General features: G+C 37.5%; 1 protein-coding gene across 1 annotated transcript in view; it reads right to left on the minus strand.

Annotated features, from left to right (window-relative positions):
• LOC124169051 (aquaporin AQPAn.G) overlaps window positions 1-23,224 on the minus strand; it is a 171,300-nt gene that overhangs the window by 108,429 nt on the left and 39,647 nt on the right. Inside the window, exons 2-3 of the mRNA XM_046547521.1 lie at window positions 22,026-22,075; window positions 8,553-8,671 (exon numbers count right to left, since the gene is read on the minus strand). The gene's annotated coding sequence lies outside the window, so the exon portion shown is untranslated. The remainder of the gene's footprint in view (window positions 1-8,552; window positions 8,672-22,025; window positions 22,076-23,224) is intronic.

Raw genomic sequence — 23,224 nt, forward strand, 5'->3', positions numbered from 1 at the left:
GCAAGTGCGTACTGTTTCAGCTTTATAATTCCTGGTAGTGCTTGCCTCTTATACTCAAATCACGATTATCTGCTCGCTCACGTAACAATGGATCCATTCCGCGGTATTACGCTAATTACGCCCCGCGTAATAAACGTGAAGCTGGAAAATAGTTACCATGGCGGTAACGAGGAGTGACCGTCGAAGATCTACCTGTATTTCCGGTATCATTATGGTGAGTGAGAATTGAATAACTTGACTAGCGAAACGGCGCTGCTGCGCAAATACTCGCTTGTTATCGCTTCTGCGCATTGCATTCCGTGTTGAGTTTCCATTTTAATAGGAACTTCATGCCATTCTGCGATTGACGTAAACGTCGCTGCGACGTCAGCATTGATCCTAGGAGGGAGATAAGGTTCTCTTTAACAGAAAAAAGGTATTTTAAAAACAATCTCATTATAATGATTTAATAATGATAATATGATAAAATAACAAGATGATATTAAAAGTATGTGATATACCATGTCGGTTAAAGTTATGTAAGATGCCGTCTAGAGGACGAGTTTGATTCTCCGAATTTTTAGATCGATTTTTATTTCATTAAGGAATCTTCATTAGAATTAAGTACCAAAATAAAACATGGAGCACTCATTTTTGTTACTATCGATTATTGTCAATCGGTTTGACGACGAGTTCTTTACAGTGGTGTCTCCGAAGCAGTTTTTAGGTGATTTTCCTACGCTAATCTCCGTTTTTTTGTTCCAACATACAGACATTTTGATTGGTAATTTATGAAGTGCAACTACCCTGTAGGGATTATTCCAGCAGTTATGTTCTCAAAAGTCACGAATTGACTCCTGCATTGTGCTTAATAAGTTAAGTATATCTAATAATTTGGTTGAAGTACAGGGTGATTCAAAAAGAATTTGGAAGCAGGTTGGGTTTGTTCGCTGGTTCCTGCGCTGATTTCTCATTGTTGCCGATGCCTTCAGTACTGATGGTTCTACCTGGACGGTTAGTACTTGTCGGGTGTTGCTTATGGATGACTGCTCTGAGGGTCTGCCCTTTCTTCCTACTAGTTCCTGTTAGTTGTGGTATTCTTTTTGAATCACCCTGTACATATATTAAAAATTTTATTCTTTAAGAGGAAAAATGTTTCTAGTGGGAGCAATCATTTTCTCAGTGATTCTACCTGAAGGTTAAATTGGAAGTTTTATTATTATTTCCTGCATCGATGTATATCATCCGTGATACCGATATTTTAAATTAATGAGTGAAAAATTATAGTTAGTTATGAATACACAATGCTATACATCCAATACACAATATATACATATTTGAATCTCTTGTAACGTTGTAACTTCAAATGGAGCATCAATCCCAACCTACCAGTCTTTTTTCCTGACTTCACTCAGTGATTCAACGCAAACGTTAGTTTGGGTAGGCAAGGGTAGAGCTCAACTCGGAGTAAGCCTTATGATTTGTCTGTAAATTTCACGCATGAAGCCATGTGCTTTTATGCGAATTTCACGCATTTGGTAAAGGCGGTATGCTCTTTTCTCTGGGCCACGTCGTAGTAGGATTTATTTTTGGCTGCCCGAATTCACGATGGCTTCACAGTAGCGAGAAAACTTTTTCCGCTCCGTAAGCGAAGGTCGCTGTCAGCGATATATTGTCGACCGGCACGCCGAGGTTTAAATGCCTTCAATGATATGCTTCCAAGTAGTATTGAGTTGCATCTTACCGCGTACATTACTTTCAGTCCTCTCTTTCCCTTTTTGGTCACCAGCCTGGACGCTGGATCAACGGCTATCTTGACAATAATGGATGTTTCTTGGCGTGGTTATTGAATGGGATGAAGCACCTTGTTGTAGCAGTAAATCAAGGCGTAAAAATTCCATAGTTTCAAAGGCTGCGTGTATCAGCTTACAACTTGTGATTACTCAATATGGTTGATAATAAAGGAATATATCAGCGAGAGTGTGAATTGAACTCGGGAATAGGGTGGTTTCCTATTATTTTTTTATTGCCTAAATCGAAAGATTATTACTCCTGGAGTACGAATTTCACGCCCTTAGATTTTCGAATGACGATATCTATTTTTCGCGATTAAACGAAAAGTGAAAAATTTCAAGCGCGCGAAAAGGCGACGGCTAAGTAGGAATGATGGGAAAAAGTCCGTGTGACGTATTTCTGGTTCCCGCTGCCGCCTTGTGAGGTGACCTTGGGGCGAGGCTTGAGCGCTGATACCACATAGGCTGCTAGCAGGTAGCTGAGTACCCTGCTAGCTGGTAGCGCTTGGCTTAAATATGGATTATTACTACCTTATCAAACGAAGGAAACATTCCGACCTTGGACAATTTTAATAAGTGATTATTAAGACATGTTTCCCTGATCTCTGTGACTCATGCATGCATTGGTAATCTCAGACGATGTAAAACTCCTATCCTCTCGTGTAAAAACTAGGTCTCTGAGACGTCACGCGGAGTGGAATCGCATGGGCGCCAATCTGGCCTTTTTCAAATGAGGTTAAAATTGACCATTAACATTCGTCTAAACTGGGATTTCTAAAACCAAATAATTTGTATATTATGAATACACTAATGGTAGGTAACGAATCGCAATCAATGCCTTTCGTTTTCTTTGATGAAGGAAACTACCCTATTCTGGCTTTCCGACTACGCTACTCATAGCGTAAATTTTAATTGACTTGTTTGAGAGGATATCGGGATGGTGTGATGGCTAGAATGTTGACTGTCCAACCAAAGGACTCGGGATCAAAAGTGCTGCCATCTGTAGTGGCAGAGAATTTTCGATCCTTTCTTGAATGTTGTGTGTAGGACATCTCAAGCGTAACACTCCGTCCGTCGGTTGGGACGTTAAACCGTGTCCCCTTGGCACCTTTCGTTTTGAGCAGGCTGATTCCGACGCCAGGTTTCTCTCCAAATTAGAGTAGGTTCTATTTTCTGTTCATGTATTCGCACAATTTGGGTGGTTAATGGTTATACGGTGCATTTTGGCGTTCATTATCGCGTTCATACATTTAGACATTAACTTGTGCGAGTTAATGTACCGTGTAAACAGGCATTAAGAGCCGATGCTGCAAAATACAGATTTTACATTTTGGTATCTTCGAGAAAGTTCCAGTTTTGATAGATGACCTGCCCTTGAAAAACGCGAAGTCACTCCACGACGAAGAACTCTTTCCATTTGTTCTGTCCGCGGTGTCCACCGTTTATCGCCTCGTTTACCAGGCCAAAGCAAAGTTTGCTGACTCACGTAATAGTGTTCAGTGACCTCGTTAACTCATCAATAGGTTGGATTTTTTAAATCTGGGTTTTCCCCTTGCGCGATAATTCACCGCGATGCGAGCCTGACGCTCAAATTTGAAATGACAATCATTGAATTCTTATTCCGGTTTCTAACCTGACGAAAAATTATTTATTTTTATTATGATTCAAATTTCCAATTATATTTCGTAAAGCGTAACATGGAAAAGAAAATAACTTTGAGCCCACTTGAAAACCCATTTTAAAAATTATTAAGGACCCAGAATCGTTTTCACGCCCTTGTTTTTCTATCTTATTTTGGTTTGTGAAATAAAAGATTTACATTTACTGTCGGAGGCCTCGTTAAAAATTTTCAAGCCAGAAAAGATAGACAACATCATTATTACATGCTCGTTTCTCTGCCTTGTCATTTCTGTCCTTAAGAGTAACTTGGTGAACACCAGACAGTGTTGTTTAATGTTCCTTTTTTACCAAACAATTATTCTTTCTATATCCCTCTATATCGTGCAATGAGAGATACTAATGAAATCTCAAGGGACATTGACATTTTTTCTTCTTCTTCAACCACTTTTAAAAAATTTGTGAGAAGCAATGTTACTTGACTGTTCCTGTTTTTTTTCTTATTTTAGTTGTTACTATTGACATGATAATTTTGAACTGTTCCTTTTTACTTGAAATATTTGTAATTAATTTGCACCAATATAAAGGGTTTTTCTATTAACCCGTTGAATAAATATATTATATTATTATGAGTTCCTTGGTTAACGTAAAATTTGAGCCGCTTTAAACGAAATGTAATTTCGCGACACTCCGTATCATGCCATTAATTTGTTCTATTTTTATTATTTTTACTTATAATATGGAATAGCTAGATGTGTTGGAGTGTAGTATTCCCAACTTGATCCTTAGACCGAGCCTTTTTAGTGTATATTGACCGATTTCCTTGGTATTAATCGTATAGGTTGTTTGCTATTGGCCACGGAATCTCCTTACAGTTCGTGACATGGAATGTTTTCTCCGTTATCGATTGATTCTGTATTTGTTTTGCCAAGCGCTAGAGTGCCATAATCTATTCAAAGTCTCCCAACTTCAGCTGTATTTAGTTTTTGTTCATGAGAAAAATAATTCGTTAGGCATAACATTCATACATCCTGTCAGTCATTGATCTAATTACGTCTTTTTCTTAAAAGCAGAAGAATTCACTAATGATGGTAAATGATCATACTCTTCAATAATCTAATCAATCTGTGTGGATGGTAATTAATTGGTAATGAATTAATTGAAAAATGCTTTTCGCTCCTTACATGCTATAAAGAGCTCAAGTTTTCCTGCAAAATCAAGTCACGGGAAAATCTACTAGAATTGGTGTCACTTACTTCAATTTATAATTAATTGATTTAGTAAACACTTTTCATCGCATTAATCGATGAAAGTGGACGCTGCATGCTTGCTAAGGGGTCTGAAAATGTGTTTATCCACTCCGAAACATTTTAAAATTTCTGTTCTTTACAAAGTTTGAGGGTTTTAAGCTTAAATACGTTTGTTTAAACTACGCAAACCAATAACCCATATTGGTAACGGCGTACGGGCGTTCCTCCTAAAGGCGACAACAGTTTATTCAGCCCTCCTGATGGCGTTTCCAAATTAGAATACATAGAGACGCCAGCTTAGAGAATACATAGAGACGCCATAGACTTTGGACATAGAGACGCCAGCAGATGGCTGCACTGTCATCGCATTTAGACGAGAGACTACGGAGGAACGCCCAAAATCCGTTACCAATGTTGAGAAACGCCGCGGAAATCTCAGATCCAATTTCAACAACCCATGAACCTTAATGCAAAGGTCTTCAACTCGCGGCCCCCGGGCCATATGCGGCTCACTGGCTATTTTACTGTGGCTCTCAGAGGCTAAAGAAATTTTAGCAACTATCTTCTATATTATTTCTACTGTATAGATACCTTTTTCCCAACTTATACGCGACCAAACTCTACAAATTAGGTACCAAAATGCACAGAATTTATCAGAGAACATGCGACGGCATATCTTACTTCCTAAATGTTGCTATTGTTTCCTAAAATTGGTTTTTAAATAATAAAAAAACGGTAAATTTTCCTGACGTTAAAGGCGCACAAACTGATACATTTGTTCATTTGCAACAACATCTCGCATTCTTTAAATAACTTTTATCAAAATGCGGCTGATTCCACATTCAAGTCTCCTGTTGATACGTAAGTATGAGTCATCATGTGCGTTTAACAGAGGATAGTGTAATTACTTCCAATGTTGTGTTTAAAGAGGTCCTCTGACCTCAATTTGTACATGAACATTCCAATTAAATTTGTACATAAGACCCTGCCTTTTTTTTCTACATTTTAAAATTATAGACGCGCCTATATCTCTGTGGACCTGCATTGAAAAGAGCGGGTGAATCCCGCTGGAAGCGGGCGCAGCACGCTCGTAGAAATATGATCAAAGATCGACAGTGCCGTCAAAAATAAACAAATGTCAAAATTTACATTTATTGATTGATTGAACTTTTAAACCAATAAAGATCATTGCATTTTGAAATTACATGTTTTATCTTATTTTATTCATATGGTGGTAAAGTGACGTGAAGCATTGTGACCCTCCGGACGATGTGAAATCGATTTTGGGCCCTTGCATCAACAAAGGTTGAACACCCCTGCCTTAGAGAGACTGAGCTGAGGATACAAATAATTGACAACTCACCTTTCTTCCCACTAAGTTTCTTGGCGTCGAGATATCCGTTCCGTACCTCTTCCTGGGACATTACCGTTCCTTAATCCTATGCCTAGTCCGGAGAGATTATGATACGACACACCTCGGTCTTCTGTGAACGATAAACCCCTTCAACTGTCGTTCACACACAAAGTAATACCTCCCGATTCGACGGGCGCGGTTAAATGGAGTGTGCAAATTTGACGAGTCTGTGACAGTTTCTATCGACTCTGTGAGGCCTCTGCGAAAAATAGGTCTTTTCCGATAAACTGCTGTTTCATTGTTTGTAAACGTTCTGCTCCCAGCTCATTAAAGAGCTCATCTTGAAGCGAAGACATTACTTGTTTCAAATTTTAATTGGTCTAGTTTTCCAGAAACTTTGAAGTCTCTCCAGGGAATATTTCACTGCATGGAAAAAATAAATGTTTTCCGTGTACTGTGTTTGTTTCGTGCTCACTGCGACAACAGGTCGGAGAAAAATATCCAGCGAATGACTTGTTGGAAGTGGTAGTACTCAAATGGGTTAATGTTGAAATAATTGATTTCTTTTTCATATGCCCACAAGAAAGCGATAAACTCAATTTTTTTCAAATAATCTTTTCTATTTTATATAGTTTCCTTCCCTAGTGAATCCTAAATTTGAATCCGCTGGATTCTATGGAAAAATATTGAAATGCTACCCTCTACCTAATTCTTTTCTCATACTGCTTGCTTTAACATTCTAGTATGACTTTACATTGTTGTAAAGTAAAATCGGTAAAAATAAGAAGAGTGAAAATTGAAGGCATTTGCTGAATTATGTGTCACAAAAATATGTTGAAATTTACATGACATAAATGGGTCATGTAACGATCAGCGAAGCTCTATATACAATGAAATGAATTATACGATAACTTGAAAGAAATCTAGCCAACATGGGCTTTTTGTCATAGAAAAGCAATTTTGGCATACAATGAATACTTAGCCACTCAAACTAAATTATTAAGATTTGAATTGATAAAATTACGTCTTTTTTCAAAAACAGCAGATTTCACCAATGATGAACATCATTCTATCTAAATATCTAATCAATAAGCTTTAAAGTGCATTCTAGCATGGTGATAGTCAATATATGTAGGGAGTTTGAGATGAATGATGATGATTTTAGAAAGGGTAAAATGGTTCATAACCGTAGAAATTTACCGTTCTTTCTTCCCGGCTTATCACACCATATATGTGAGTCATACACTTCTTGTGGATAATGCGGAGTAATATTTTCAGCCAAAGCAGTCACGTACATTTGCCCCCTTACGTGAGACTTGCCATTTTTCAATACACCTATACTTTCTTTCTCTCTGAACCGTCCGTGAAAGGTAAAGAGCAAATTCCACTATTCCTGTTAGACGATTACCGCTACGAATTCGGCTCTGAAATCGTTCGCGGGAAATTGACTTCAAAGCGGTTCCCTTTCATAATCCGAGCATTGGCCGAAGGTAAGAGAGGGCAGAGATACGCACTTATAAACGCGCCGCTGAAATTACGTTCGCCTTAGAGTCATGCGATCACCTTCGTACTCCTCGGATCAGCGATTCCATAACAGGAGGGAGACCTAAATTTGTTTTGCCCATTCTCGGGACGAAAAAAAAGTTTGGGGAAGACTGTTCAACTCTTGGAAAACCACTATTTAGGGCTGAGCCGATCTTTTGTCAATTTTTTAAAATTCTTCTTCCGCTTGAGGAAATTTTTAAGATTGAAACTTTAATTTTGAGTTCAATTCTGTGTTAATAATACATCCCGTAGAAAATTAGTATGATGGTTTCATAAAAATTTTAGTGATTCCGTAACTATGTAATTCTATTGTTTTAAGTTTGAACTTTGCTGCGGAACCGTACTGAAAAACCTCGTTTGATGAAAAAAATCCATAGAATTCGGTAAAGCACTATCAACTTTTATTATTTTCTCATCTTCGACTAATGCGTCAACGAGAGGCTCTAATCATTAATAGAATTTAATGATTTCATCCTCCAAGATGAACTAGGATATGTAGTTCTTATTTCGCATTGCGTGCTTATACTCGCGTATTTATTTCCTCAAATGGACTCAGAATATTGTAAATATTTTACGTGCGCGTGGTCCGTTCCTTTTATTTTTAAAAATTTATGATTCTCGGTCGCGGTCAGAAAATTTTTAAAACCAGGAAAAAGTTTAGGAAATTATGTTACTTTAAATTACAGAAAGAATCTGTTTTATTTAGAAGAATCTGTAAGTATTTCGTAGAGGTTCGCCAAAAATTAATCCTAAAATCAGAAGGATAGCCTTAGCTGTGAAATATAACTATTTTGCATAAAAATAAAAATTTTTCAAAGTCACCTACAAAGGCAATTTCTTCGCCTTAAGTTTAATAGAAAATCGGAACGTATTGAAAAAACAAAAACGCAATCTTTTAATGGTAGCATTCTTAAACTATTTCCAATTTTTTCTCGGTGATACTGTTTTCTCATACAAACTTCCATGATATTCATTGGATGGGGATATTATAAACGCATCGCAATGCATACTTACGTCTGTTCTCGATATAAATGCGCTTCTCCTGGACCGAGAGGTATTTGTTGTGATCCAATTGATTGGAAGTCGTGTGGTCAGGTATTAATTCCTCCTCTCTGAAGACCAGCAACGCCAACCTTGAATAAAAGAAAAAATGCTAAGTAATGGAAAAAAACTTGCCTCATATGCCTAGTAAAATGTATAAAAACGTATTTTAAATGCCGATCCGCGCAAATGTTTTTCTTTACCATCATAAAATCGATGGATTAAGATCATATTATTTCGCAAAGAATGATTACGGTTTTCCTCGAATCTTAACTAGATTTCTGCTATTACATGGTTACTTTTATCGTACTCAAGACCTATGTCTTCGCCGTACATACTGAAGTAACAGAAGATTACTTCTGCTGTATGTGCAATTTGATTAATACACAGAATGGCCAGTTCGATTTACTGACCGTATTTAATTCGAATTGATAAATTTATGTATAACGTAAATGTATTTAGATTTTATTTACAGGTCTAGTTTCCGTTCGATGAATAGAATGAAATTCTTTTGGTGGAACCTATATTCTGGAATTTTGTTTTACTATCGTATTGCCTTCGTGTGATTAAGGATTAAGGTGCATGGGAGCAGTGGCGCATCGCGGAGGGGGGGGTTTGAGGGATAACCCCCCCCCCCAGAGCTCAGAGAGATTTTTAAATTTAATCCATTTTACTTAATTGGATAAACATTACTTATAGAATAGTTTAAGGATTAATAAAATATCCCTCAGAAAGCCGTAAAACTCACCATTTTGAACCATTTATCTTAAACATTTTCAGGGTGCGGGAAGCCGCACCTCCCGCTAACCTTGGCGGGTAATCCATACTCCCCAGTATTAGTTGCGCGTAAAACTCCCCTGGTCCTTATTCCAAGTTGCGCTTCTGAATGGGAGACAACAGTTGAGCTGCAGCGACCGATATTCAACGGACGGACCAATTTTTGTATCTAATTGCTGAGCTGTTTCCAACCAACCTTCGTCTATTTTTCTTTTGATCACAGAAATGTTCAACTAAATGAATAAAAAAACTAACTATCCACATGTATTGAAAATGCATTATGCATAAGTTGATCTTGGAGGTAAGCATTTTTCCACAGAAAAAAATCTTAGAATGAATCAACGTGATTTGACGTCATAACCTTCATAGATAGCCGAAGGCTTGCCAGGGACGCTGTAAAGCGGTGGCCATTAGGATAAATACTATGGCATCTTAGCAGCGATACTTTTTATTGAATAATTTGATAAGTTAGCATTTCTCTTTGATTTCATTTTAATTGAAATGGGAAAATCATCATGATTTACGTGCAATCGTAAAAAAAACATGTAACTTAGCTGATTATTTATACTCATTTTCTCTTTTTTCTTCAGCGTGACGCCCTCTGGTGGTGGAGTGATAGTTGGAAATTGAAGGAATTAAGAGGTTGCTGCCTGTTCTTAGTGTGGAAATTTTTTGGATGCTCTATTGTGCTTTGTGATGGATGGGTAAGTGTGCTGAATAATATCTTGATAATCAACGTTATTTTGTGGGCACATACCATATTACTTAAGGTAACACTCATCGAGGCTGGTAAACTATGTCCTTATAGATTTTTTATGTTTTTCTTTACAACATTATTTTGAAGCTCTTCGCAAGGGTTGGTAATTGAATTTACAAAATCATTTTTAATGTGATTCAGCGATTTCCGACAGTAAGCAACCTTGCATGGTATTGGAAGGGATCAGCGCTAGTGCTTATCGTGGTTCACCGTAGGTTATGAAAATGTGAAATATGTCTGGATCGGATGATTTAAATTATTATTTTAACAGCATATAGCGCTCAAAAGGAAGGCCCTAATATTTTTAAGGGAGCTAATTTATAAATTGATAGATCATTTATAAATGACAATGGATGGATGGATAATTTATACATAATAGGGGTTTTCTGTATCGTTTTTCTCTTTAAATTTTCGGTCTCGGTGGCGGAGGGGTGAAGTCCTCGCCTGTCAAACAAGAGGTCGCGGGTTCGAGTCCCACTTGGGTAGTTTTCCCCTATCCGGGGCTAGGTTGTTCTTGTACATGCAATTAATAAATATCTAGAATACCCCGATATAAAACGGCCGATATGAGCTTTATGGTATGGTGGTTTGGGAGTTAAAAAATCGGATAATTCTTTAGCAAAGACTTTATTTGAACGGCTTTTCAGGGATTCTGTTTCCATTTTATCGACTGTTCGATTTTAAGGACTGTTCGATTGTTTTCTTGGCTCATTTCAACACATCTTGAAACCTTGACGTATTGGCAGCAGCGCTCCGTGTTTGTTTTTCCACCGAGCAAAGTAATATTTTTGTAATTGATCGGTGTTTTCGAAAATGCCGGCGTGGGAAAAAAAGTTGTTTCCATTGCAAATGAAGAGGCGTCATCCGTAATGTTCAGCTCCTGGTCCGAGAACCTCGTTAGAGAGAGAGCAGGGACAGGTATTGCAAATCGTAATGACCTTGTGGCGACATTTCCATCCCCGCTTCCTTGGGAGAAAAGCCAATTCCGCCGTAATAGCTATTGAATTCCCTCTTCTCTCATCACTCGAAACGTTTATCGCGTTGGAGCCCGATCGAGCATGACGCTTGCCAGATCGCAAATCTATCATCATACGCATTGAGCGGATGAGTTGTTCGCAGAATACCGGAGAAAGTCTGGAATGGTGAATAATTTAGGAAGCTTAGGGCCATTGCGTTTTTTCCTCTTCCCGGAAGATATAGCTTTTACTCGTAATTCAGGAAAGAAGTCTCTCTGCAAAAACGGTAATCAGAATTACAGATTTCGCACTATCAGAAGATTAAGGAAACGTTTATCGCTATCCTTCGTGTCGCTTCAGGGTTACGATGAGTAGGAAAACAGTTTTCCTTGAAAGGTGAAAACGTGTAATTGTCCTAATGATTAAAGAAAAATGAGTGAAAGAAGGTTCCCAGGTCACATTCAAAGCTTTTTGTGGCTGCAATAATAAACATGGTAATGGAGTAATATATGCGAGCTATTACAGTGGCAAAATTCCACTCTTTCTTGTGATATTGCAATAACGTTATTCCCGATATGATAACTATATCTTTTTAACCGCGATCGAGAAAAATTATAGCTATAGGTCTTCGTGTAAGTAAATTCATCTACCGTTGAATTAATTGTAAGAGTTTCGATCGAATATTTTTAGTAAAGGGCTCTAATTATTATTTTTTAGTATAAATATATATTTTTAAAAGCGTGGGTGTCGTTAAAATCATGATATATACGTCACCTATAATAACTGCTTACGAACTATGAAGGGGTTGAAAAAATAGAAATAATTTAAAATTTCTTGTTCCGGTACGCGATTTTCCAATCATTGGGAAAGATTGTGATAGTAACCATTATAATAATATTGATAACATCAAAGATCAACGTAACTAACCTTATATAAACTATGCCCTGTAGCTAATAATAATTAGGTGCTAAGTTTTTTTCTCTTAATTTGAGAACTATTACACGCTTCGGCAAAACGGGATTCTTTTGGGAGGAAACCTCACGAATTTCTCCTTTGGGGATCACATCATCATAGTGTTGCTTCATGGGTGCATTACCAATCTCAAATTAATCTTATCTCATTTTTCCCCAGTATTCTTTATGTTTGACTTTCAAAGATTCGAATTTGGCATGCCCTTGTTGCTAGTAAAACATAGCTTTACTTCAGGCGTTCATAGACTTTAAAAATTATCATAATAAATGAACTTCGACATTTCGAAATGCATTGCAGCTCGTGTGTTATAAATTATGTACCATTTTTATTGTTATAACCTCTTAAAATTACCAAGTGCATTATTTTATCAGGGATTTTTTTTGTCATGGCGTCGTATTTTTATCAACATTCAAAAATTTCATATCAATTGTTTCAAGATTTATTTCTATAGTTATACTCATGTTTTTCAATCGATAAAGGACTATATGATTCCTCTTTGTTCTGTCTGTTGACATAAGGTGTAAATTTTAGACTAGTGTTTCTATGAACAATAATTTTCTTTTCCATAGGCCAATGTTCTCTCTGTGAATGCATAGTGTGTTGTCCATTGACCCATTTTTCTAGAAATAACCGTTTGTCATTTGTAGCTCGAAAGAAAAGAATCTTTCGAGATATTCTCTTGAATTTCTGTGGAAGGCATGAGGGTTTTCCCAGCCTATAATAAGTACTTATTAGCTCCACATAGCGAAGCGCTGCCGCCGAAAAGCAAAACAAAAATTCACATCCGTTCGAAAGTTTGGCAGGAAACGTTCTAACAAGTGGGCGTGAGAAATATCGCATTGACGTTTAACGGGTGGATTTTCAGCGCAAAAAAGAAGGAATTCAATCGAAATGATACAGTCGTGAATGGGTAAGAATGAGAATAAGGCCATTTTCCTCGTAGGGTTTTCAGGGAGCTCGTTTTGGAAAGTCAAAGAAATAGTTTTCGTATCGTTGATGTGTGAAGGAAACATTTAGGATTGCCTTTATGTGGTGGTTTGAGGAATGATGTTGTAACCTGAGGCTAAAGGTTCTAATTTTGGCGAGAGGAAAAACATTTTGAGGATTTGCGATAATATACCCTGGTTCTTTAACTTTGGTCAGCATGGCTCATTTACCATGATAAGATACCATTTTCATACAGAGCATTGATGAACGAAGGAAGTATTGTTATAGTAAAGCAGTGTTTTACTACGAATTTGAGACTTGCCATTTTACAGCCTACTCAAAGCTACCCCATTTTGACCGTGACATCGATATTGCACCCATGAAGCAACGCTATGATGATGTGATACCCACAGGAGAAATTCGTGAGGTGATTACTCTTTTCTCCCAAAATAATCCCGTTTTGCCGAAACGTAGCATTGTTCTCAAATAAAGAGAACAAAACTTAGAACCTAATTCTTAGGGCATAGTTTACGTAAACCCGATCAGAATCACTTTCTTCCTGATTAGGATTATCTATATATGATGGTTGGCGAGATGACGTGGTAAACTCAGGCTGTAGTCTCAAATACCGGTAAAATACGAATATTTTTGCGGAGCTGCAATCAGATGCATTTTATTTCTAGAAAATCCTTGATGTGAGATGGAAGCCTTTAGAATATATTATGTGTGGTGGTTGGCGATATAATGTCGAAACCTGAGCTCAAAATCCGGCAGGGAAAGGAATATTTTTTGTTTATCTATCATTTACAGTGTTGGTAAAAGTGCTGAGAAAAAGTAACTTGGCTCTATTGTTATAGTTGCCATTTTATTTGCCATACATACTATTATAACTGCTGTATCAACGCAAGCGGTGTCATATTTTGCACCCATCATAAGCAGGCAGCAACATAAGAGTGGCTGAACCTAAACAAACAAATTATGGTTCTCAGGGACTCAAAGTTATCTGTAGTCCTAGGTAAATTATTAAAGTAATCGTCGATTACGAGCAAGTAACCATTACAACGAAAAAACGATTCCTCTTTCACTTTAAGGAGTAATTAACAAGTAAATATTACATTTCATAAAAAGTCATCTTTACGAGTACAAATTACTGCAAAAGTAATATTAACAAGTTATCCGATTACTTTTATTCTATTATTTACCTACACGGACCATTTACCATGATACTCATACACAAAAATGGTTTTAAATGATACCCTTAAAGCAAAATGTCGGAGTATTTACGAATGAAAATGTAGAACCGGTGTCTAGCTGAAAATAATATTTTTATGCGATCATTCGTGTGACTTACTCCTACGACCAGGTCCTTCCAGGTTTCAACCGTGGGAAAAAAGGAGCTGAAAGCTTGAATAATTATGTAATCAGAAAAACTTGTTTCAGCGCAGTTAGATTTTAGAAAAGACCAATCAATCATTCCAGTGGTGACTCGTTTCATCCAGATCAAAGTAGTATCGACAGCTGTGCTAAACGTCGAAGCATAAATCGGCTTAAGAGCACCAAGGAAGTGTTTCGTTCATTGCATCACATCGGCGAGCTTCATTCCACGGCCGCGTGGATTCAATTAGAGTAAACCTAAATCCATACTCTGAGGTGAACAAGAAGGGGATTGGCGGGAAGGCGTCTCAGCGAACAGAATCCATACATAACGGGAACGAGGCGTCCGAGACGGTTTCCGCGTGCGCGTTTCTGTTTTTCAATTTTTTCCCCGTATTCGCCGCCAAAGAGCACGAAAAGTATGATTCACGCGCCTCGCCACTCTCAGTCATGCCCTCCGAGTTTTCCTCCCATCATGAAGTATGAAATGATACCTGTTGCCCGCATGGGCACATGAGCGGTGTATCGGAAGGTGAACGGTAAAGAAACGGAGCAGGGAATTTTCTCGAGTAGAATGATAATTGAGGGGAGCGTGCGAGTGGGGTTCAAGGTGTGTGGGAAAACGTGAGACCATAGTTTGGGCTATTGTAACTACCACGTGTCTTTGTGGTATATCCAGGGCTGGGAAAAATACAGGTAGAGGAGTATATGAAATACAAACTACCGCCACAAATGTATTTGAAATGGAGAATACAAAATACATTTGACTTGGATATTTGAAAAACAAACTACAAAATAGTGTTTTAAATACCTTTTACAATACAAAATACATTTGTATGGAAATTAAGAGATTGAAAAAAGTATCAACTGCCTTGGCACGCTATGCAGAGTTGCAAACATAAAGAAAATGATTATAACGAAAACGAAGATATCTTCGATGTATAGTGTTACAGAAGTGTTATCAGAGCTACTTTAAAAGTATTTTACTAATGCAATTCTTATTTCAGAATGGGAAAATACAAAAAAATCTCTGTATTTGAAATACGAAATACAAGATATATTCAGGGTGTGTATTTGAAATACAAAATACAAATGTATTTCAGATACATATTTTAATATTGTATTTGAAATACTGCCCAGCCCTGGGTATATCGACCTTCTTTCCTGGGCCTTTCCTGCGGATAAATGGTAACGTTGAGGAGTTCGTTATGGCAATGGAAATATATCGGTCAAAATCGATTATTAATCAAAGTAAAAAAACTCAAATTTTCAAAGAAAATCGAAATTTGAACCAAAATATCGATTAATCGATGAAATCGAATGTTCCTTTTTGGAAAAGATAAGTATGAACAAAAAGATGTTTACAATAAATTTAAAGAAAACAAGAAATTCAAAGAAGTTATGCATTTTAGCAGTTGAAAAAATCTCGAAAAAATCGACGGTTTTTTATTAAATAGAAGTTTGTAGAAAATATGTTTTGTTATTCATTCGAAAAACATTCAAAATGTACATTTAAGTAGGGAAAAAATAACTCAGAATACAGGCTTGAATTTTTACCAGCAAAGATTTAAAATGCACGCAAATAAATGTTTGAGGATCACCACTTGAAACTCTTCGGCTTCTCTAAAATTTTTGAGAAACATCAACTGATGAAGATGTTTTCTTGATAATCGAGGGGTTGCCTTTCCATTTTTACCGGCTATTAGATAAAACATAAAAGTCTCTCACATGAGACGGATGACGTTGTCATAGGCCGGTAGTGGCGCTGCTGAGAACAAACAAAATGTCCAAGATCGAAGTTGTCGATCGTAATTGAAAATCTATCGATAATAGAACGTAATTGAAGATTGGTTGTAATCGAAATCGATTTTTCCATCAATAATTGTAACTACCACATGCTTCAGTGATATTTTGACCTTTTTCCTAGGTCTTTCCTGCGGAGGAATGGTAGCGTCGGGTACGAGTCCGTTAGTCACTGGGGAAAGGGTGGGAATACGAAGAATCAATCAAATTCTAACTAATCTACTGATTCGAGAGCTGATGGCATTCATGTATTCGGAGAACACATACTTCCTACTTGACCGGTCTTTTTTGGTGACAGATAACTCGCTTATAACTTATAGTAAGTATCATCTTCAAATTTTCGATTATATATTAAATAGAATGATAAAATTTGTATGCATCTTCGTACTCCTTTGCGCACAAAGAGATCGATTGACCTATGTCATTGTTTTACCCACCGCCTTTCTGTCTCTAACCATTGTCTCCTATTCAGTCTCTCTTCTTCCATTAAGTCCTATTCAAAATTTGTTCCCAATTTTTATCCCATTTTTCATCCCTCATCTATCTTGTACTGTCTCCATCATAATTTACCTATTTTTTCATTGTTTTCATGTTTGTTTTCCCATTTGTATTAAATGGAAAAATAGCAATTTTACATCATCAGTGGTCAACAATCCTAATATTGGATAATAGAACTCCTTTCAATTCTCCTACTAGCTACTCTTTTCACACCTACGTATTTCTTCTCCCTAACATCCTTCTTTACCTGTTCCAAATATTTCAGTCGAGGCCTTCCTTTTCCGTTCTTCCCATCTACTTGCCTCTTGATTTATCATCTTCATCAGGCCATCATGTCTCAAGATATATAGAAGGTTGGTCTGTCTGCAAACCAAAGTTTTCATGAGGCTTCTTTTCTCTCGGACTCTTCTTAAAGTTCGATTGAATTTAAATTTTCTGTTGGCAACGTCCATTTCCGGCAGAATAATTTTGCGAGCATGCGATATTTAACTTATTCCTCCTCCTCCTTGCATATTTGGAGTTACCTTCAGCTACCTTCATTGGGCGTGTCCGTGGGAGACTTTAACGATCGTAAACGCTTTGACCGTATTCGTGCGTGCGCTGGGATGGCCCGGAAGGATGCACGGTGGTCCGCCAATCAAGAAGTTGAGGACGCCTTCTGAGAATCCGATGCGGGGGAAAAACAGATTAGTCTTCGCGGTGGAAAAGTCGAGAGAATGGGACCCGATACGGGGAATCTCAGCGGAGAAAACCCCAGTCCGAATGCCTTCGTGTCGGGTCATTTCCGTCTCCTCGCTGCCACAGCCTTTTCGCGATATGAATGTCCGTAGGTACTAAACAGGGTGTTTCAGGAAGAATCTGCAATGCCTCAGGAGGTGGTAGGGGAAACTTTTTAACCCATTATAACCCAATGTTGCTTTTAAGCAACACAAAGAATGCATAAAAGTTCAGCTCTATTTAGGAAGTAGCTAAACTACGCATTATTTTGTGATGTCAATTTTATTGGAGAAATATTTAGCTGCCACGTCAATTCGGAATAATTGTAAAATTTTCTAGTTTTCAAAATGAAAACTTTTGAAATTCGATTTCTCCCATAAACAGGTCTGGGTTAGAAATAGCGCTCTTTTGATGGTTTCAAGTCACTCTGACTAATTATTATTAGAATTAGTACGGAAGCTTCCGCGGTGAGTTAATTGGTGATTGTTTTTCGGGTTCATTCCGCGTTGACTCATCTTTTGCAGACGGCAGTTTCGGGCGCGTTCCAGCTCCCGCCTTCGGGTCCAAATGATCTGCAGAGCTGCAATCTTTCATATATAACCCGTCTTTGGGTCTTGCATTTGGACCCGAAGACGGGAGCTGGAACGCGCCCGAAACTGTCGTCCGCAAAATATGAGTCAATGCGGAATGAACCCGAAAACAATCACCATTATTAGAATTAGTTGAAAAAGCTAACAGTCTCGATTTGGCTGGATTACAGTTAAATAACAATACTTAGCGATAAAGACCTAAGTAAGTAGTTGGAAAATAAGAATAAAAGAAAATATTTGTTTAAGTGCTCAGCGATACTTGTGGTAAATACGTGCACCTAGGTTTATCGACAGCTTCGATATGACTGGTCTTCCCATAACACAGAAGAAATAATATGAATACATGCAAGTCAAACCGTGAATACTAAGCTCAAAGATTAATTGTGCAAGGCATCTTGAAGAAAAATTGCACATATGTTTCGGTGGTTTTGATTATTTTGTAACTATCGTCGTCCGACGAATTAAGTTAGCGCGATTTGCTTCCCATATTTTCACTAGACCATCTGGAGAGAAAATAGACGACAATGTATTGATGGACTCAAAACTGGAGCAAAAGTATGATGAACCTGATCAAAACTTTTAGTTAATAGTTAAAATTATTACGATCATAAATCCATTAAAATTATTAGTTTTTTTCAAATATCGCTCGCCCTGCGATCGGTCGCCTTGTTTAGCAACCTTAAAAAAAAGACCGGCTCGCGAAAGAAAACTTGCGGGAAGCTCTTTTTTTAAATGATTTAAAGCCACTCCTACGAGTTATGAGTCTGAAAAAAAAGTGAACGTTATAGCCTGGGGGTTGGATCCCTATGGTTTGCTGCAACCGGAACGTCAAAAAGGTTAACGACCGCTTATGTGGGGCGCGTGTACTCGGTCGAGGTGGGGTGGAGGCCTGTCCTTCTGCCGCGTCGAGGTTCCCAGCACAAACCCACACCACTCCTAAGAGTCGACTCTTTGATGACGGGAATGAAAATGAGGAGCGGTGAGACTGAGTAAAAAAAAAACACTGAACTGCGTGGTGGGATGAGGTGGGACTTGGATCTGGAAAGGAGAGGAATTGGATAAGTGCATGGTTGCAGTTTGCAGTGGGACTCTGAGATCGCAAAATGCGATCGCAGCAAAGATTTATCGGGTTTCACACCAGGTTAGGTCCTACAATTCTCCTTCCAACATTTCGTTGTGCATCTCGCCTATCGTCCGCAGGGGTTCGGGAATCAAATTCTGACTTTTCCATTGGATTTAGGAATCCAATTTTTTCGTAGGATTTAAAAAATTAAATGGTTTACTTATTGATGGCATGACAAATACTATCAACATTGGGCAATGACAAAGTTTGCTTGATAGTGGCAGTACCTAAAAAGGAGATCCAACATGATAGCATACAGTTAACTCTATAGGATTTTGAGGAAATGGCCATGGTTAAATGTAAGGTTCTTGATAAGAATGTAGTGAAATCAATTATTAGTCAATGTAACACTGGTCAAAGTAGCTCTATCTTCTTAGCTTATGTCAAAGTAGTAGGATGCACCTTCTGAATGGTGTTGGCCTGTTACCCATTCCACATTGAATTTCCCTATTTAATTTATAATATGGCCTATTCTTCTTTATGCAATCCATAAACCTAATAATTTCTTGAATTGAGGATTTCTTCGATTGCACACCAGATTTCCCATGTCTCCCTCCAACTTTTCGATTTGCAACTCGCTCATCTTCGGATAGCTTGAAGGAGAGAAGGCGCCATTGTAAATTCAAGAGGTGCTTTCATTGTGGAATAAGAAACAGGCCAGCACAATTCACGAGGTGCATCAGTTGAAAAAGCGGAATTGCTAATTGCAAATGGCAAGTTGCAAAGTTTCAATAGTCTAAGATCAAGGGAGTCGAGATCGAGCCATGATATTCGAGTGTCGATCATCAAGAAAGCATCTCAATCAGTTGTTCTATCTCAAGTTTTTAAATGGAGCCGAATAGTTCCCTATACTTTAATATGCGTTCATTTATAAATTTTTACTGAAACATTCATTTATATATTCTGAGAAGATTTTTTGGAATTTTTCCACAGCTCAAATGTGTACTTAAGTTTTTTCCTAAGAACAATAAATTTTTTTATGAAATGTATAAAAAAATACCCTCAATTTTTTCGATCAATCGATCTTTTGGTTTAAATTTCGATTTTTGTTGAAAAGTCGAGCTTTTCATTTCGATTAAAATCGATTTATCGAAAAATAGATTTTGACCGACATTTTTCCATCACTAATCGACGACCCATTAATAAACGGAAAAATATCTTCCTCGTTCATCCTTACTGTCTGAAGGCTGAAATAAAATAATAGCGACAGTTGCCGTCCACTTTTCATGAGCTGGTTACGTTATTACATTTCCAGTTCATTTTCTTGTTCAGGGAGAGCCACTCATTGAAGGAATCGTTCGCAAGAGTGAAAACAGCTGCGAACCACGATTTTGACTCTTTCTATTTCACAGGATAAATCGTAACGGATTGTGATGCGGGGCAGAAAGCGCGCAATGGTGTTAACATCCTTAGAGACTTAAAAATTTAATAAAATATTAATGGTTACCATAGCAGACATTCATAAAGTAGTTTAATCCATTAAAATTATTGATGGAAGAAATTCGTTGAATTGACCATTTACTAGTATTATTTATTATTTACAAGAATTATTACTATTTGTACTTCTAAGTACTAGAATTACTAACAGTATTATACTATTATATTAGTACTAGAATACTCATACTTAAAAGAATTTCTACTGGTTGTTCCTCCAAGACGTTGGTCATTTCTCACCGCATATTAAAAAGTGTGTGCCTACCTTTATGCATGACTACTGTAAAGAAATTTACGTATCATTGGTATTATGATTATAGTGTAGTAGATGCTTTACTTAAAGTTTTCGTTTATTGTTTGAACCGTTTTTATATTATATTTTCCAGTCATGAATGAATTCGATCATAAAATAGTTGTAAGGTTCATCTTGAATTATCCTTTTTCTTACGTGCGTGAGTATTTACTAACAATAAGTAGTTATTTTTGAAAGATAGAACTTGAATTAAATTTGGTAGTTTCTTTAAATGATCCTAGCTATAGACGAATCGTTTTAATGCCAAGTCATTTCTGCTTCTCCTGCTTCGCGTACCCGCTCCCGCGAAGTGCTACGAATCAACCAAGTTATTAATTTTAATTAGCTTTAACTTCCACACTCATGCTTTGCAGGGTAATACGTTGAGGTCAGCAGATGATATGATTGTATGAAAAATCAGGAAAAAATTAACGAAATCACGGGGTAAAATGGGAAGAGAAAAGAAAAACAGGAGGGTAATCGAAAAAAACTCACAATATAGTTAATTTTAGATGCATGAGGCATGCTTACGCTCTAGAGACCTTTATAAGTTTTTAGTATGGTCTTTCTTCGAGCCGAAATAAATGAGATGTAGACTTCACATCAGGCGGATTCGAAGTTCGAAAAATTGCTCAAAATCAATCAGCGGCGAGGTGCAGCTGCGATGAGGAAACAAGTATGAGTTTCCATATTCATTTATCTCGGAACGTTGATGAAAAAAGTTTCTGGAGAGCATTGTCTGCCTGTTTGATATGTATTTCTGTCAACTGACACTGAGAGATTGTTACAAGTCATTGAAAAATAGCTCTTAATATAGCTTTTTTTCTATTTATACCTCTGTAACTTCGTAGAACAAGTATCCTGAGTGTTACATGTCTACTTTCAGCCCTTCCCCCACGATGGAATTGATGTTGTGCTTCATAAGTGCTGCAGTTTGGCATGAGTTATATAACTTCATGATGCATTCAAATGTTTTCCTTTTTCTTAATTTTCGTCTGGCGGATAGAAACTGGATAGGCATTCGATAGACTATATCGAATCCCTATCGCTCATTTCCACCTGAGATGTGGAAAAATTGAGTGATTTTTGGATTATACGCGTTATTACGATTTAAACGTAATTATAGAAATATTAAATAACCCTTGTGGAGACATCTCTTATCCTATATTTTAGAATCAGGTGGTATTGGAGATTTTTTTTAGGGAGTTTTAGTATGTATGACTTACTTTTATTCCGTCACGTGGTCTATCACCAGTTCTCCACCTCGACCGAGAACCTAAAAAGGAAAGTAGAGAAATAATTAAAAATTATAACTTTTTTCATTACAGGTACAATATAAAGCAATGGTCTATGTTTGGAACATAGGGTTGGGGTGAGTTGGGGTCGATGATGGATCTATGAGTGAAGGACCGGGTTAGGGGCTTTCGGTGGGGTCGGGGGTGGCGGGCCTAGGGTGACATGATTTAGTACGAGGGCTGCACGCTCAGAGGCAGAGATAAGGGGGCAGTGTTCGGCGTGTCATCAGCCGAGAAGCATCTATTCTGTGATGTGAACCATTTATATTTGTTAATACAGTCCACTAAGTATCTTTACGCGTTTTTCATTTCATTAAAGTTACCAATCTTGGACAAGTCGGTTTGAAGACGCGTACTAAGTATCGAACATTTTTTGGTCCTTCGGGCCGGATATGAACCAGCGACCTATGGATCGAACAATCTAACCGGACCAGACTACAACCTACGTGGAATTTGAAAGACTGTCATTGCTGTAAAATTTCTTCTATTTGTTTGAATAGTTTGGTTTAAATTTTGCTAGTATGTCAAACTCCTCATAAAGGTTTTCGTGGGGTGCACTAGATGAGCGTCTGTAACTATCGGGATATAATCTGCGTACGCTCAAATTTAGGTGCATGACGTGCCATCAAGTCATAGTGCACTTGATTCTAGCAGCCGAAGCTATTGCCTACATTATGATTCCTCATTCGAACCTTAACACGCTAATTGAAATCCCGGAAAAACCTAAGTTCATCTTTTAATGAGCGCATGTTATATCCCGAAAGCTATAGAAACGCATGTATCTTAACAGTTAATTGATTCTGCAGTGCATGAGATCCTCAGCTATCAAATGGTTATTACTACTAGACCTACAACCGAATTATTTAAGCAAAGGTACTTATCCCTGGGGACTAAAATGTATTGCGCTTGGTCTGATTCTATTGCCACAGCAAAATATGAATTTAAATATTGTGAAGGTGTGAAATGTTGGTTGTTTGCTATCGATGATGCATCGACTCTATTTTCAAAATGTGTAAAAAGTCATGTGTAATTCAGGGCAGTTCCAGTTATTTATTTATTGATTGATTTTATAGTTTTCCCAACGACATAGTTACAGGGAAAAATCAATTCATACAATGTATATAAACTTA

The sequence above is a fragment of the Ischnura elegans genome, chromosome 12 (assembly GCF_921293095.1).
Source record: "Ischnura elegans chromosome 12, ioIscEleg1.1, whole genome shotgun sequence".
Classification (NCBI taxonomy): domain Eukaryota; kingdom Metazoa; phylum Arthropoda; class Insecta; order Odonata; family Coenagrionidae; genus Ischnura; species Ischnura elegans.